This window comes from Artibeus jamaicensis, unplaced genomic scaffold, assembly GCF_021234435.1.
Source record: "Artibeus jamaicensis isolate MK-2021 breed Jamaican fruit bat unplaced genomic scaffold, CSHL_Jam_final contig_548, whole genome shotgun sequence".
Lineage (NCBI taxonomy): Eukaryota > Metazoa > Chordata > Mammalia > Chiroptera > Phyllostomidae > Artibeus > Artibeus jamaicensis.
The window spans coordinates 1015159-1031702 of record NW_026521883.1 but is presented as its reverse complement, the minus strand read 5'-3'; positions in this window follow the sequence as shown (position 1 = coordinate 1031702).

Genomic DNA, 16544 nt, shown 5'->3' with positions numbered 1-16544 from the left:
AGATTTGAACACTAAGTGCGCTCTGTGCTACTGGGAAGTCTCCCAGTTGACAGAGTGAAGAAATATAGCTGTCTACACTAACATACAGATATATATCTATAAACATTTCTGTGGTAACCATCTGTATCTATATTAAGCTAATCAGGAGTTCATGCTGATGTCTCTAACTCTAATCCATTACCACACGGGTCATTCTAGCCTCTTCCTCTTGCTTATCTGTAACCTTCCACTCCAACAGTGGAAAACTTGACTCTGTTAGTTGCCTTTTCATTTCCTTCTTAGCATCATTGGTGAATAGAGGATTTTAAGTTTGATGAACTCTACTTTATCAGTTTTGAATATTATCTTTAGTGCTCCTCTTTAAAAAATATTTGCCTACCACAAGGTCATGAAGTTATTCACTTACGTTTCCTCCTAGAAACTTGGTAGTTTTAGTTCTCTTGCTTAGGTCTGTAATCCATCTTGAATTAATTTGTGTGTGGTATTTCCAGTCTTTTTTTTTTTATTTTTGATTTTTTTTACACATTGTCCAACGCCACATATAAATGAAAACTGTATGACTGTTAGTGAGTTTCCTCTGCAAACCCTCAGGTAATTTTCTGAGTTACTAAAATTGTAGTACCTTACTGCATAAGAAATGTAAAAGCGTAACATATGGCAAGGACATTGCATTGAATATGCAAACAATTTAGCAACAAGAGTGAGACTGGCAGTTTTGGTGAGAACAATTTCAACAGAATGATGGTGGCAGAAACCATACTGTGATGAATTAAAGTGTCATTCGGAGTTACTGAAACAGGCGGAGTGTAAGTGAGGCACCAGAGTTTTTAGTGATGAGAAGGACTTTGAAGATTAATGATCTGTATGAGATCCCACAGCTAATTAAGTTGCAGAGGCTGGACTCAAACTTAGGTATTTTCATCTTCTTAGCTGGAAATATGGCTTGTTTCAACACTTACTTGAGAATAGAAAGAAGTAGTGTAGGCTTTGCAGTCAGAGATGTGGTTTAAAATGGCCACTTTTCATGGGGCAAGTTTTCTGCACTTCTCTGAGTATCTGTTTCCTTATCTACCTCTTAGGAATGTTGGGAGGATAAATGAAAATAATTAGTTCCAGTTCTGCTTCCTACCAAGATGCTGACAAAGTAAAATTACTGGCTCCCTCCCACAAGATCAAATTCGGAGGAGCTACAGAGGGAGAAAACACCAAGTTTTTGTAACATTCAGGAATGTGAGCAGTCTTTTGTTGGTTTTACCCTGCAGTTGTTAACTGATTAACCTCTCTTGTCTCTTCCTTCCACGATTAGACCTACTGTAATTTAATATAGGACGGCTCAGAATTTGTTTCTTGTCACTTTTTACTGTGGTTACTAGCAAAATTTAAATTTCTCGTATGGGCATGCACTATCTCTCCCAGGAGTATGCCCACACCTTTCTTCCCTCTCTGGCAAGCATCTCCTAAACTCTAAAGGTCCCCTGAACTCGAAATAACTCTAGAGGTCTCCTAAACTCTAACTTCCTGAAGCTGTCTCCAAGAGCCCCCCCTTTCTCTTACTCTTCAGTGAGCCAAAGCAGCCTAGACCCTCTCCTATTGCTTCTGCTTTCCTAAGCCCTTCCTTGTTTCACTGTCCCCAGCTTTAATAAATATACTCTATAAACAAACAAACAAACAAACAAACAATAACCCTGGCTGGTGTTGCTCAGTGGATTGAGTGCCAGCCCGCAAATCAAAGGGTCTTGGGTTCGATTCCCAGTCAGGGCACATGCCTGGGTTGCAGGCCAGGTCCCCAGTAGGGGGAACATGGGGGCAACCACACAATGATGTTTCTCTTCCTTTCTCCTCTCTAAAAATAAATAAAATCTTTCAAAAAACACAAATAATAAATTGCATGTGTGGTCCACATTACATTTCTATTGGAAAATGCTGGCATGGTTTATAAGAAATTTTGTTGTTTGAAATGTCAGTGAGAAGGGAACATCTCACTCCTGCTCAAAAATTCTGAGCACAGGGAGGCAGCCTCAATTTCCAACCTAGAATTTCAGATGAAAGGCGTGAGGGTCAAAAAATAACTTTCCTCCCACTTTTCTAAGTTGTCTGGATGGGCTAATAAGTAAATCAATATAAGCAGATTAACAGGAGAAAATGTCCCAAATTTCTTACAGAAACACATGCAGGGGTGCCATTGGAATGTGAGACCTGAGGGTGCACTGGGTCATTGAAGTTTATAAACCATTCTGGACGAAGGAGAAGGGGGACAGGGACCTGGGATTTCACAGGGAAAGTAGGCAGTCACAGGTGGAAAGGGCAAGTGTGATAAGCAGGTTCTTGACGGGCTACCCAGAAATGATGGGACATAGAAGGACGTCCCCATTTGCCACATTTAGTTTATTGTAATTATTGTGATGTGGTGGTCATGCTCCCTTCTTTAAGCAGGCTTTTCTATCTGAATTCCTTTCGGTAGGTAGAAGAGAGGATCAGAGGTTCTTTCTGAGTCTTTTGTTTCTGAGTAACCAGCTTCAAATCAATATCCCAAAAGGCCCGTTTGGGGGTAACAAAACAATGGTCCCCCTCGGAGGATTTAATAGGTAGTTTCCAGGGAAACAGGTGTCCTGAGATGCAATTTCTTATCTTTTGATTTTTTTCAGGAAATTCAAACCTTTCACATAGAAAATTTGCTTTCTATTTTCTAGGTAGTCCTGAAAATTTCTGATACATTGGTGATATTCTCATCGTTTTCTACTGACAGGCCTTTATACTTCAAAAAAATGTGTGTTGAAATTTCAGTGGGAGGGTGTGGAATTAATTATGTATTATAGTTTACACTTTGATCTGAAGCCTTTCCTATAAGAGATTCTTACTAATAAGCTTAACATTTGAAGGAATAAAACATTGTTTAGTGTCCAACCATTTTCTTCCTTTCTCTCATTTGTGTGCATTGCATATATACACAAAATCACTTAATTTCTCATTCACTTATACTTTTCCCTAATTTTCATTAAAATTTTTAGTGCTCTGTTCTCTTTTCTTCCTATCCCCAAAATGTAAAATTCCGAAAATACCTACTTGCAAAATATATCTCTAGTGAGCATTTAAAAACTCTCACTGTATATCTCAGGAGATATCATTGTTGTGTAGCCACTATAGAATGGCATAGTTCCAAAGGAAATGATAGCAATTTGTACTCAGAATATAGTACAATAATAAAAAATACATCAGCCCTGGTCAGTGTGGCTCAGTGGATTGCCACAAAACCTAAGGTTGCTGGTTCAATTCCTGGTCGGGGCATGTGCCTGGGTTGAAGGCTGGGTTCCCTGGTTAGGAGCATGAGAAAGGCAACTGATCCATGTGTCTCTTGTACATTGAGGCTTCTCTTCCTCTCTTTCTCCCTCCCGTCCCCTCTCTCTAAAATGAAAACTTAAAAAACCTTAAAAATAGATATATATCAGTAAGTTCCAAGGTTTGAATGTTACTTGCATGTAATTTTATTCTTATTTTATGCATATTTTATGCAGTTACCAGCTTCAAGGCATTTTACAGCTGGTGGCTGATAGTATTTGCAATGTCACCTTTTTCCACTTTATATGCTAAATATACAGGCAGAAAGTGATAAACTTAACTATAAATATATGTGAAGTCATTATATACCTGGTCTTGAATCCTCCCTTTGGAAGAAATCTTTTTATTTTTAATAGAAACATTAGTTCATCTACTTTGTTAGCTGTATCCGAATCTGTATGACCACTTTTCATTTTGGAAATCGAATTGCTTGAGCCTTTCTTTAAAGGAACCAAATAGCAGTACAGCAGCCTCACCACGTGGTGGCACCCGAAAGCCCCCAACCCAACAACACACAGCGCTGTATGAGGCATGTGTCCAAAAATTTAGGCACACAGTAAGTAAGTAAGTAAATGAGCCTGAAACGTCACACAGATTTTTCAGTTAAATTAAGGCAATAAATCCACTCATTTCTTAGGACAGTTTGAGTTTTAGTTTTCTGTCATTGGCAGCAGAGTCCTAACTGATGCAATAAAAGTCACAGAAAGAAATAAAATATTTCTTTCCCATTCCCAGCCTGCAGTCTTGTCTCTTAGAAATGATCGTTGTCCATTTCTTTCACACACTTGTTGGCACTTATATGTATCATGTATGCCTTTTCATGCAAATGGAATTGTATTGTATATAAGGTTCCACCACTTGCTTATTAAAATTTATGTTGTACTGTGGACATCTTCATTTTTTGATGCATAATATTCTGTAAGCGGAACATGGCATCATCAATTAAATCTGCTTTTCACTGATAGGAACTATTTTTCCTCTTTTTTACTATGATAAATACCACCTTTATACATATATCTTTGCGCATTTATGCAACACTGACGCAAAAAGTCTCAGAAATGGAACTGTTCTTTTTTATACAAAATAGAGCTATATTTATTTTTAACTATACTTTATTGATTATGCTATCACAGTTGTCCCAATTTTTTTCTCCTCTTTATCCCCCTTCTCCCTGCACCACACCCCCCTCCAGCATTCCTCTTCCCCAGTATTCCTAGTTCATGTGTATGGATTGCGCATATAAGTTCTTTGGCTTCTCCGTTTCCCAAAGTATTCTTGATATCCCCCTGTCTACTTTGTACCTACCAATTATGCTTCTGATTCCCTGTATCTTTTCTCCCATTCTCTCCTCACTTCCTCCTTGCTGATAACTCTCCATTTCTGTGATTTTTATTCCTGTTCTAGTTGTTTGCTCAGTTTTAGTTTTTGTTTTTTAGATTCAGTTGTTGATAGTTGTGAGTTTGTTGTCATTTTACTGTTCATATTTTTTATCATCTTTTTCTCAGAGAAGTCCCTTGAACATTTCATATAATAAGGGCTTGGTGATGATGAACTCCTTTAACTTGATCTCATCTGGGAAGTACTTTCTCTGCCTTTTCATTCTAAATGGTAGTTTTACTGGATAGAGTAATCTTGGATGTAGGTTCTTGCTTTTCATGACTGAATACTTTCCAGTCCCTTCTTGCCTGCAAGGTTTCTTTTGAAAAATCAGCTGATAGTCTTATGGGAACTCCTTTGTAGGTAACTGTCTCCTTTTCTCTTGCTGCTTTTAAGATTTTTTCCTTATCTTTAATCTTGGGCAACTTAACTATAATTACAATAACTTAATTATTTCTTCTTGGATCCAATTTCTTTGGGACTCTCTGAGCATCCTGGACTTGCAAGTCTAGTTCCTTTGCCAGATTGAGGAAGCTTCCCCTCATTATTTGTTCAAATAAGTTTTCCATTTTTTGCTCTTCCTCTTCTCTTTCTGGCACCCCTGTAATTTGCATGTTGGAACATTTAAAGTTGTCCTGGAGGTTCCTAAGCCTCTCCTCTTGCTTTCGAATTCTTGTTTTTTCATTCTGTTCTGGTTGAATGTTTATTTATTCCTTTTGCTCCAAATTGTCAATTTGAGTCCCAGTTTCTTTCCCTTTATTGTTGGTTCCCTGTATATTTCTCTTTATTTCATTTTGTGTAGCTTTCATTTCTTCCTTTATTTTGTGACTATACTCAGCCATTTCTGTGAGCATCCTGATCACCAGTGTTTTGAACTCTGCATCTGATCGGTTGTCTATCTCCTCGTTGCTTAGTTCTTTTCCTGGAGTTTTGTTTTGTTCTTTCATTTGGACCATATTTCTTTGTCTCAGGACACCAGTCTGGATGAATGTTTCTTCTTTAACTCCTTGGGTGTTTGACTCCATGCAGTCTGATTTTCTGGCAGTTCTTGGTTGTCTTTTGTTTTTAAATTGGTTGTTATCCTTCTTTTGGTTGTCCGAGGAAGTGAAGCATATTTACCTACACTTCCATCTTTGGCCAGGACTCTGTCTTATCATTTTAATAAAAAGAGAATAAAATGTTAAAAATATAATTGAAGCTTCCTGTATGTTTTCACTGATCTCATTCCTCTTTGCATCTCCCCCCAGGTAAGCACCACCTTGAAGGTGATGTGCGTCTCTTATTTGAGACCTGAAAATCCCCTCACAGGCAGCAAAGGTTTAAGTATTTTCCTCCGCCTTTTAGAGAAAGATGGAAGTCAGCAATAACAAATTGACTGAACAGTTGTTCCCAAGTCTCACCAGGATCTGCAAGTATCTTTCTAAGAGAGATTAATTTCACATGATTGCAACAGTAAGGCTCATAAAGTTCCCATGAGAAGCTGTTCACAAACTGTGCCAGCCTTCTGATTAATTTGCTAATAAAGAACAGAGAAAAGTCTGCCCGTCAGACTTGCTTCAAATGAGGTTAATGACTGAGTTATAATCACCTATGTATTATATTTTATACTATAATTTATTTTTACCCCAGGAGAGGTTATTTTTTAAAAGGCTATAACATCTCTCTCTGCCCTTTGAAGCCATACTAGGTGGGGTCAAAACCCTCGTGTCTGCCTCTGTGAAAAGGGGATGGTCACTGGGGTCAGGAGTGTTCAGATCCGCTTGGACATATGAAAAATGAAATTTCATAAGCAGAGCGATAAAGCCAGTGTCATCATATCTGATCATTTTTGCAGAAAGGATTAAAAGATATTTTTTAAAAACCTTTGAATAATCTCCAGTCTTTTGATATTCTGAAACTTCTACACCTCGTTGCTTATTTTTCAAAGAACCCAAATGAAGCTTAGTCTAATTGAGTGGGTCTCCTGTGGTTTTTGACAAGCACCTTAAACAGTATGCTTCTATGGCTTTATGTTTTTTTCACGGACTTAGGTTTCTTTTAAAAAGGAGTCTAATGTAATTTTGTAAAATTGTGAACTTTGTGAAAATTGCACGATATTGTGCATATCATTCTGCAGTTTTTTATGATTATTCAGTGTGACTTCAAAATCTATCTGTGTTGATACATGTAGATTGAGTTTATTCATTTTAACTACTGAATAGTATTCCTTTTTGTAAGCTTATTTTTTGTACTTTAAAGTTAGTAAGCATTTAGATTATGACCCTTTTTTTCTTCTTGTAAAATATTGCTGCACAGAACACATCTCCTCGTGTGCACGTCTGAGAACTTCCCCAGTACATCTGTCTACCAGCGAGGCTGCCAGGCTAGGAGTGCTGTGCGCTCCTTTGCCGCACAAATTGCTCTTCAAAACAGTTGATCACACAATTTATACTTTCCCCAGCAGTAAATAAGGGTTCCTCTTTACACACATCCTTTCTGTCTAGTATTTTTGTTTTGGAGTTGTATGATTTTGATAGTAATATAATTTATTAAATTATTGCATCATGGTTCCTAGCCTGTGTGTGTTGTGTGTGTGTGTGTGTGTGTGTGTGTGTGTTGTTATGTTTAGAGGGTTTTTTTGGAGGGGCATGTTTAGTTTTGGTAGTAAGTGATTATTGCAGTTTAATTTGCATATCTAGTTTCATTGTTCATTGTGCTTTGCAAAGATGACATGAAAAGTCAATAGTGCTAATAGTCCAGCAATCTGGTAATCCTGAAGCATGACTCTATCCAGTTGTACAGTACTTTGCCTGCCAAGTAGTGAGAGGGGCTAAGAGTAAAGTTAAATTAAATTCAGAAAACTGTGATTGGGAAACTCTGCTAAACGCTGTCTGGAATAGCCAGGCATTTTTCACAGAAAGTTTTCACTCACTGCACTGAATGGGGTTATCTAATGCAGCATTAATAACTATGTCAGGTCCAGGGTGGTAGTTAGGGAATCTGGAGGGTGTCAGTGCTAGCCTTTCTCTCTCCCTATCTCCCTTGTCCTACTTCTTTTGAGTAGTGTTCAAGTTCTCTTCCTTATCAGGTCAATCTTAAAGTTTCAGGAAAGTCCTAGATATAACAAAGTTCAAGCTAAAAATTCTTGCAGCGTAAGCTTATCCAAGGCACGAAACTTTCTCATGCCATCTCAACTAAAAATAAACGAAAGCTCCAAATGTGTAGGATAACCAGATGTGACATCTGCTGAGCTGTCCTGTATAAACAAGCAATAAATCACAGAGCGAATGAGGCATGTAGCAGGTGTGGTAGATCAGGAATGGCTTTTTGACATAAACTGATACTTTTACTTCTTCCGGAACAATCAGAGGTATTTTCTTGTTTAACATGTCTAATCTTTTTTGGTGAAACCTATTGTTTCATAATAGTATAAAATCTGGCAACTGTTTCTTACACTGTTGTCCCTAAATGAAGAATTTTTGTCTCAAGATGTGCATTCCTCCGAATTATGTGGGAAATTTCCCTTGAAGAGAGCCCAACTACTTTAGAAAAGTTTAAATCCTGCATAAGGAAAGTCATTTTGTTTTTCAATATTGCATAATTCTTAGAAGGTGCCAAAGTCTTTACACCCTTTTGGCCAGGCCTGAATTTTGTAATTTTTAAATTAAAAAGTAATGTTTTCCCTCAAGATACATGGAAAGATATCCCTAGTTTACAAGCCCTCTCAGACCCTTGTGGTCTGAAAATATTAAGTGGAAAATTCCAGAAATAAATAATTGGTAAGTTTCAAAGTGTGCGCCGTTGTGCTGAAATCTCATGCTGTCCCGCTCTGCCCCACCCTTATGTGACTCATTCGCTTGTCAACGTGTCACAGTGTACACATTGTCCACCTGTTAGTCACTCAGTAGCCGTCTCAGCTATCAGATTGACTGTCATGTTACTGAAGTGCTCGTGTTCAAGTAACCTTTATTTTACATAGGGATGGCCCCAAAGTGCATGAGTGCTGATGCTGGCCATTTAGATATGCCAAAGAGAGGCCATAAAGTTTGTCCTTTAAGGAAAAAGGGGAAAGTTCTTGACTTAATAAGGAAAGAAAAACAATTGTATGCTGAGGTTGCTTAGACTTATGGTACAGATGAATCTTCTATCTGTGAAATTGCGAAGGAAAAAGAAGCGCATGCTAGTTTTGCTGTCGCACCTCAAAGTGCAAATGTTATGGCCACAGTGCATGATAAGTGCTTACTTAAGATGAAAAAGGCATTAAATCTGTGGGTGGAAGACACAAACAGGAAGTACGTTCTGACTGAGGGCAATGAGTTGTGCCGGGAGGCACTGAGCATCCGTGACCCTGATTCCTTCAGCAAGGGTCCCCTGGGGTGAGTGACCACACACATTCACATAACTTTACTACAGTATATTGTTATAATTGTTCTATTTTGTATTAGTTATTGTTGTTGATCTCTTACTGTGCCTAATTTATCAGTTAAACTTCACAATAGCTATGTATGTATGTATAGGAAAAAACGTAGTGTATAGAGAGGAGGGTTCAGCACTATTGGCAGTTTCAGGGATCCACTGGGGTATTGGAACATATTCCCCATGGCTCAGGGGGGACTACTGTACCTTTTTGGTTATGTAATTACTGGAACTCACTGTTCCATAAATCTGTGCCTGCCGTTTACCTTCTGTCTGCCTTCCTGATTTCTCACTCCTGTCTCTCATAGACTTCAGGTCTTGGGTGAAATGGGTAAATTATCTGTAAATTCAGACCCGAAGGGGGAAGTGACAGCTGCCATAGATGACAAAGATGTTGGATTTAGAACAGCTGCTTGGAAAGCAGGCATTTGTTCTGTGCAAGAGGGCTAAAATTCTCCAAGGCTGTTACTATCTCAGCCTGGGCATAAGGTTTTATAGGCAGTGGTCCCCAACCTTTTTGGCACAGGGGATCGGTTTCAGGGACAATTTTCATGGAAAAAGACAATTTTTCCATGGATCAGGGTAAGGGGATGGTTTAGGGATGATTCAAGTGCATTATAGTCATGCTCACCTCCTGCTGCGCAGCCTGGTTCCTAACAGGCCTGGACCAGTACTAATCTGCTGCCCAGAGGTTGGGGACCCCTGCTGTAGGACCCTTGGTTTAACTGTTTCAAGATCGACTTCATAACTGTTTGTTTTTCTGAATGTTGAAGTCCTATGTAATTATTCATTCACTGGTGACTACTATGATAAGAGCTACTTACTTACACGTAGTGAAGCCTGGACCAGAGATCTAGATATAAAGAGTATCTAGTTCCTACTAGATACTCAGTGGTTAATAGCTTAAGAAAAAGACTTCACTGTATTACATTGTCAAGGAAATATTGGCTCAAAGCATTATCTGAGCTGCACCCCTGCTGTAAAATGTTTTATGTATGTAAATATACTGTCATATGTCATTAGGCCCAGGGACTTTTAGAAAGTCATGAGGGATCAAAGACAAAAATCATTTAATATGACAATAGGTATATGAATAAGATCCAAATATGAGTTAATTACTTGTCCCTGTTTCAGATATTGCCCTAAGATATTTTGTTTTTCTCAGCAAATATTGATTACATTTTTTCATTGTTGTTTGTAAGATTTTATTTATTTATTTTTAGAGCGGGCAAGGAAGGGAGAAAGAGAGGGAAACATCAATGTGTAGTTGCCTCTTGACCACTGGGGACCTGGCCTGCAACCCAGGCATGTGCCCCAACCAGAAATCAAACCTAAGACCCCTTGGTTCGCAGGCTGGTGCTCAATCCACTGAGGCACACCAGCCAGGGCCTGACTATATTTTGAAGGAAAAAGCATAATAATAAACTTTGAGTCCTAAGAAGAGCAGTTTTTAGTCAACGTGTTTAATGTCTTAACTGCTTTTACTATCATCTTTGATGGTATGAAGAAAAAAGTTAATAGATCCTCTTTCACATCTGGAACTGATAAATCAATTCTATTTAATAGCTTGCATCTCTCTGTACTCACTAATAAACTCTTAGCAGCTGGTGGTTGGTATTAATCTCTTTCTAATTAGAGAAGAACATGCTACAAATTCATCATTCTGAATGAGAATAATGGCGTTTAATCTGTTTCTCTGATCCTTCTTGCTTTATTGTCCATTAAACAACCCATAATGATTATTCAGTTTGTCATACAGAGTATGAGATAATACAGTAACTGCTTGGATTTTAGTACAGGCCTCTAACTATTTGTGTGACCTTGGTCATGTCACCTAATCTCTCTGAGCCTCACATTCTTCATCTGTAAAACAGAGTCATTCTGGTTACCTCCCAAGACAGCTATGGTCAAATGAGATAACACATGGGAATAGCATCACACCAATACCTTAAAAAAACTTGTAGTTACTGAAAATTTCAATCATGTACTAAAGTTGAGAGAAGAAAGTAATATCCTTCTGTACCTGTTACCCAGCTTCTACAGTCATTCATTCATGGTCATTGTTCGTCTACCCCCCCATTCAATGTGCCTCTGTCCCCAAAAGGAGTATTAGAAAACAAGTCCCAGATTTTTAGACTTTTCATCCTTAATTATTTTACTATGTATCTCTTTTCAAAAGCACAACTATAAAACCATTATCATACATAAAAAAATTAATAAATATTCAGTCAGTGTTCATTTCCCCAATCGTCTTCATGGTAGTAATACAGTTTTGAGTTTGGAAACCGATGGTTCTGTGATTTGTTGACTTGGCTGGGCCGCACTCCAGTCCCCGAATTTCTTTTCCAATGTGCTACCTGTTAGGCCGGATGATGCAGGATCTTCTCATGTAAGAGCTGGAGGAGCAAAGGGAGGCAGCCGCCACGTTGTAGTATGACACACCTTCTCCCAGTTAATCTTACATAAGTTAGATGCTACTGTGTACAGATTTTACAGTTGTAATGAAAATCCCTCAATGATTGACTGTCAATTAATTAAAAGGGAGATTATCCTGGGTGGCTCTGACTGAATCAATTGGCAGACTTTTAAAAGAGGGCTTAGTCCAGGCCCAGCTGCCTTCACTGGTAAATTCTATCAAGCATTTAAAGAAGAATTACTATCACTTGGCTGGTGTGGCTCAGTGGATTGAGCACAGGCCTGTGAACCAAAACATTGCCGGTTTAATTCCCAGTCGGGGCACATGCCTGGGTTGCAGGCCATGTTCCCTGTAGGGGGTGCATTACAGGCAACCACACCATTGATGTTTCTCTTCCTCTCCCTCTCTTCCCCTCTCTCTAAAAATAAATACAATCTTTTTTAAAAGCCAATAACAAAATTAAAAAATAAAGAAGAATTAATACCAATTCTTCACAAACTCTTCTAAAATATAGAAGAGGGCTGAACAATCCTCAACTTATTCTATGAAGCCACTATTACCATGCCAAAATTGAAGACATCACAGGAAAAGAAAATTAGAGAATAGTAGTATCTCTTCTCTAAGAGACATAAAATTTTTCAACAAAATATTTACAAACTGAATCCAGCAGCATATAAAAAGGATTATATTCCATAACCAAGGAAAATTTATCCCAAATTCAAGGTTGGTTTAATACCTGAAATGAGTCAACATATCACACTGTTTTAATAAAATAAAGGATGAAACCCATATAATTATTTCAATAGTTGCAGAAAAAGTATTTGATAATATTCAACATGCCTTAATGATAAAAACAATCAATAAACCAGGAATAGAAGGGAACTTCCTCAACCTAATAAAGGATGTCTACAAAAAACTTTCTCTGGAGAGCCCACACTTTCCTTTGTTTTTCATTCCAAAAATTTTACTTATACCTGATTCCTTGTAGGGCCTTCTGAGATAGCCCAGTGTCTGGACCCTGGATGGGTGAGATTGTCTTCTAAGTGTGAGGTTCAGTTTTAAGAAGTCCACTTTCTCACAGGTATGTGCCATATTTTTCACTCTAGTTCTTATTAGTATTAAAGGTGATCTTTTGCCTTTTCCAGGCCCTGCTGCCTTATACTCTACATTATACCTCAATTGGTTCAGAATTAGGTCAGGGAAGAGGGGTGCTAGGTGCTGGCCCCCTCAAAGACCCCAGCATGAGGCAATAAAATAAACAATTTACAAAAAAGTTTTAGACATGCATTAGTGATTAGAATCTTAGATTGACTTTTTAAAATTTTTATTTATTTTTAGATAGAGGGGAAGAGAGGGAGAAAAGGAAAAAAACATCGATGTGTGGTTACCTCTCGTGTGCCCCCTACTGGGGACCTGGCCCACAACCCAGGCATGTGCCCTGACTGGGCATCCAACCAGCGACCCTTTGGTTTGCAGGAAGGCACTCAGTTCACTGACCCACACCAGCCAGCCAGTCTTAGACTTTTTAAAAAGTTGGAAAGGATCCTAGAGATTATTCAGCAGATAGATTCTCACCCACAGAAGCTGAGTATTGTATACAAGATTACCCAGTCATCTAGTGACATATCAGAACCAGAATCCAAATTTTCTTCCAGTCCACTGCCCTTTCCTCCACACCCTGCTGCTTCCTTAATGTGCTGAGATAAAAATAGCCCATTATGCTGTTTTTATCATCTACTTCCTTGAAGATCGTAATTTTGTCATTGCTATAGGTAAAGAAATAAATGCATTTAAGTTCAATAATTTTCCTGTGGTAGTAGGGCTCACCAGAGGTTATACTGGAAATGAAAAATAGCGCCCTAATTTTAGTTCAAAGCTGTACTCATGAGATCATTTTTTCTGTCAGAATGTCACACTGAAATAAATAGAAAAGTGGAACACCATGGAAATACAGTTACTGTGGCAGTCTCTGGTTCACACGGTAACTCAACAGACAATCTCTGGTTCTTTTTCTAACTTGACGTCATAGTGTGTTGTGGTATTAAAATTTCCTCCTGTAAGAATAGAAGGAAATAAGTAGAGTGGGTGTCACTGCCTAACTCCAAAGCCTGTGATCTTAATTAATTATGATGTTAACTGCCTCCCCAGATGTGTAAGGTACAAAGTCAAACATTTAGACCAGCAGTTTTCACCTGGTGTGTCACATGGGTGTACTGCAAGAAATTTTAAAAGATGCAACACCTAATTATTTAGTTATGGGCACTGACTTTTTCCCTTAGCTTGTCAGTAGAAAATGACAACAGCCAACACAACAATAGCCATCTGGTATGAGGGAATCAAAATTCCTATTTTTGTCAGATCAGCAAAAAATATATATTTTGGTGTGCTGCAGAATTTATTTATTTTCAGAGAGAACAGGAGGGAAGGAGAAAGAGAGGGAAACAGCAATGTGTGGTTGCCTCTCGTGGGCCTCCCACAGGGGACCTGGCTCACAAGCCAGGCATGTGCCCTGACTGGGAATCGAACCAGTGACCCTTTGGTTCACAGGCCAGCACTCAATCCACTGAGCCACACTAGCCAGGGCAAATTTTAGTAATTAATTTTCTGTGCTGTGAGATGGAAAAGATTGAGAATTGCTGCTTTATACTCACTGTAGTTGACTCTTGGCTGATTAAAAAATAAAAGCACACCTTGTTATGTCTTTTAAATCTCTTTTAATCTAGGTTCTCCCCCATTCTTTCTTTTTCTCAGAGTTTATCTGTTGTAGAACTAAGTCTGGTTGACGCACAGAGCATTTTACAGTCTGGATTTTGCTGACTGCACACTCGTGATCTCGTTCAACATGTTCCTGTGCCCTTCGTGTTCCCTAGAAACTGGCAGCTCAATCCAGAGGCTTCATCAGGCTCAGATTCAATCCCTTTGTGTCGTTTTTTAGGACAGTCTGGTTTTCACAATTGAAAAATTTTTAATTTTAGCAGCCTTTGAGATTGAATTCCAATGTACAACATAAAGAAACAATATACAGCAGATGAGATTTTTTAAACTTATTTCTATTCTTTATGCAAAAAAGTATCTATGCAATTTGGATTGCATTACATAATTTATTATAATCTTGAAAATTTGATTTTGTTGTAGAAATTAATACCATCAATATTATAACTGGATTTTTTATGTGCAATTGCTGACTCTGTGTTTATGGGTTTATGACACTGTGAGAATATTTGCTCAGATGCTTTCTGAATATACATCTAAGAGTTTGATAAATGAGACCTGACCAACAGGGAAAAACATAGTCACAACTAAAAAAAATTCAACTAACCACAAAAGTCATTTATGCTGTTAAAGAGCGATCTTAGAAAGTGAATGGAAGTTTCACATCTTTTTTATTTTTGAATTATTTTATTGTTCAAGTATACTTTTAAAAATAATTTTTATTAAATTTATTGAGGCACCATTGGCTGATAGGATCATGTAGGTTTCAAGCATACATTTTTATACTAGACCTGTGTATTTGACTTTAGGTGGTGGGCACACAGTGCAAGATTCACATCTCATTTTTACTCAATAATTTGTTTCTAAAATATCAACCTTGTTTTATAAGTTTTGTTATAATCAGTAACTGACTTTCACCTGCATGGATGTTATGGCTTACAAAGCACTTAACAACCATTATCTCAATCTTTTCCCAGTTTTGTGGAGTAGAAGGTATTATCTTCATTTTACAGATAAGATTACAGGCTTAGAGACGCTTTGCCACTGTTAAAGATGGCCCAACTATTAGGTGGCAGAAATGGGATGTAAACACAGTTATTTTAATGCATAATTCATTGTTTCTGTTTTGCTCTTTCACTCCTCTGAATTGAGACTTTCTCCTCACTTTTCCCCTGTCCCATTTGCCACATTGCAAGTGGAAAACTGCTTCCCTAAGTAATTTACTAATTAGTCACCAGCCTGAGATCAATCAACTCTAACAGATCTCATTTCTTCAGAGTAGAAGAGAAATCTTGTGCATCAATATTTATTTTCCCTTCACTCCACAGTAGTAGAATGGTTAACTAAGAAAATGGCCACCCAGAGTCAAGTTCATTTTCTGGCACATTTGGTAGGTAGGTATGGTCATAAAGGTAACCATGTGTGACAGCTTCTAGGAATCGTCTTTCAAAGATGCCCCTTTGACCCTTTTTCTTTGTCGCTTCCTCCCACATGCTGTCTGGAGCAGAGATCCTCCTCTTCGATAGTAAGAATTAGGGCTGTACCCTAGGAATGTCACCTGTGTAGTGAGCTAGAAGGAGATCCTGGGTCCCAAGGACTTTTGGAGCTGAGCTGGCTGCTGTAACCAATCCTGTAGCAAAGTTCCAGACTTGTAGGCAAAAAATAGAGAACTTCTACCATATTAATGTTTAAGCCATTAGTATTTGGACTTGCCCAATCACATCCTAATACACACATTCAGTATACATCTATGGAAATCTAGTTATCTTCCCAATATTCATTTAAGCTTTCTCCCATTGCGAGCCAGCCTGGTGGTTGAATGAGGCTGACCATTCACCCCACATTTAGAGGGCACACTGGCTGATTTATGGCCAATCCAGGTAATTTCAACACGTGGCAGCAGGGAGCACCTAAACCAATCACTTCGCAGCCTTCCCTGGCCTCAGTGGTTGGTTCTGGTATGATAACAACAGTGTGTGGTTTGGGAGAGGTACCTTCTCTTCAGAGAAGGATATAACCCTACATGTAAACATGGAAGCATGGTTACAGAAACCTGGCTGAGGATATGCTGGCTTTGGAAGAAGGTACATTCAAGAGAATTGTGGGAAAATGGTGTTATTTCTCGGACTGGACCAACCCAGCCAACAAACTTCCAGTTACACGGTTGAAGCTAATTCGAACTGGACCCAAAGACATGTTTACACCCAAAGACATGTTAACTGATATACCTTCCAGTGGCTTCAGGATTATATCAATATCCAATAATGTAGCTCAGATTTCCAGGAAAGTATTCTTGACAGGACGTCCT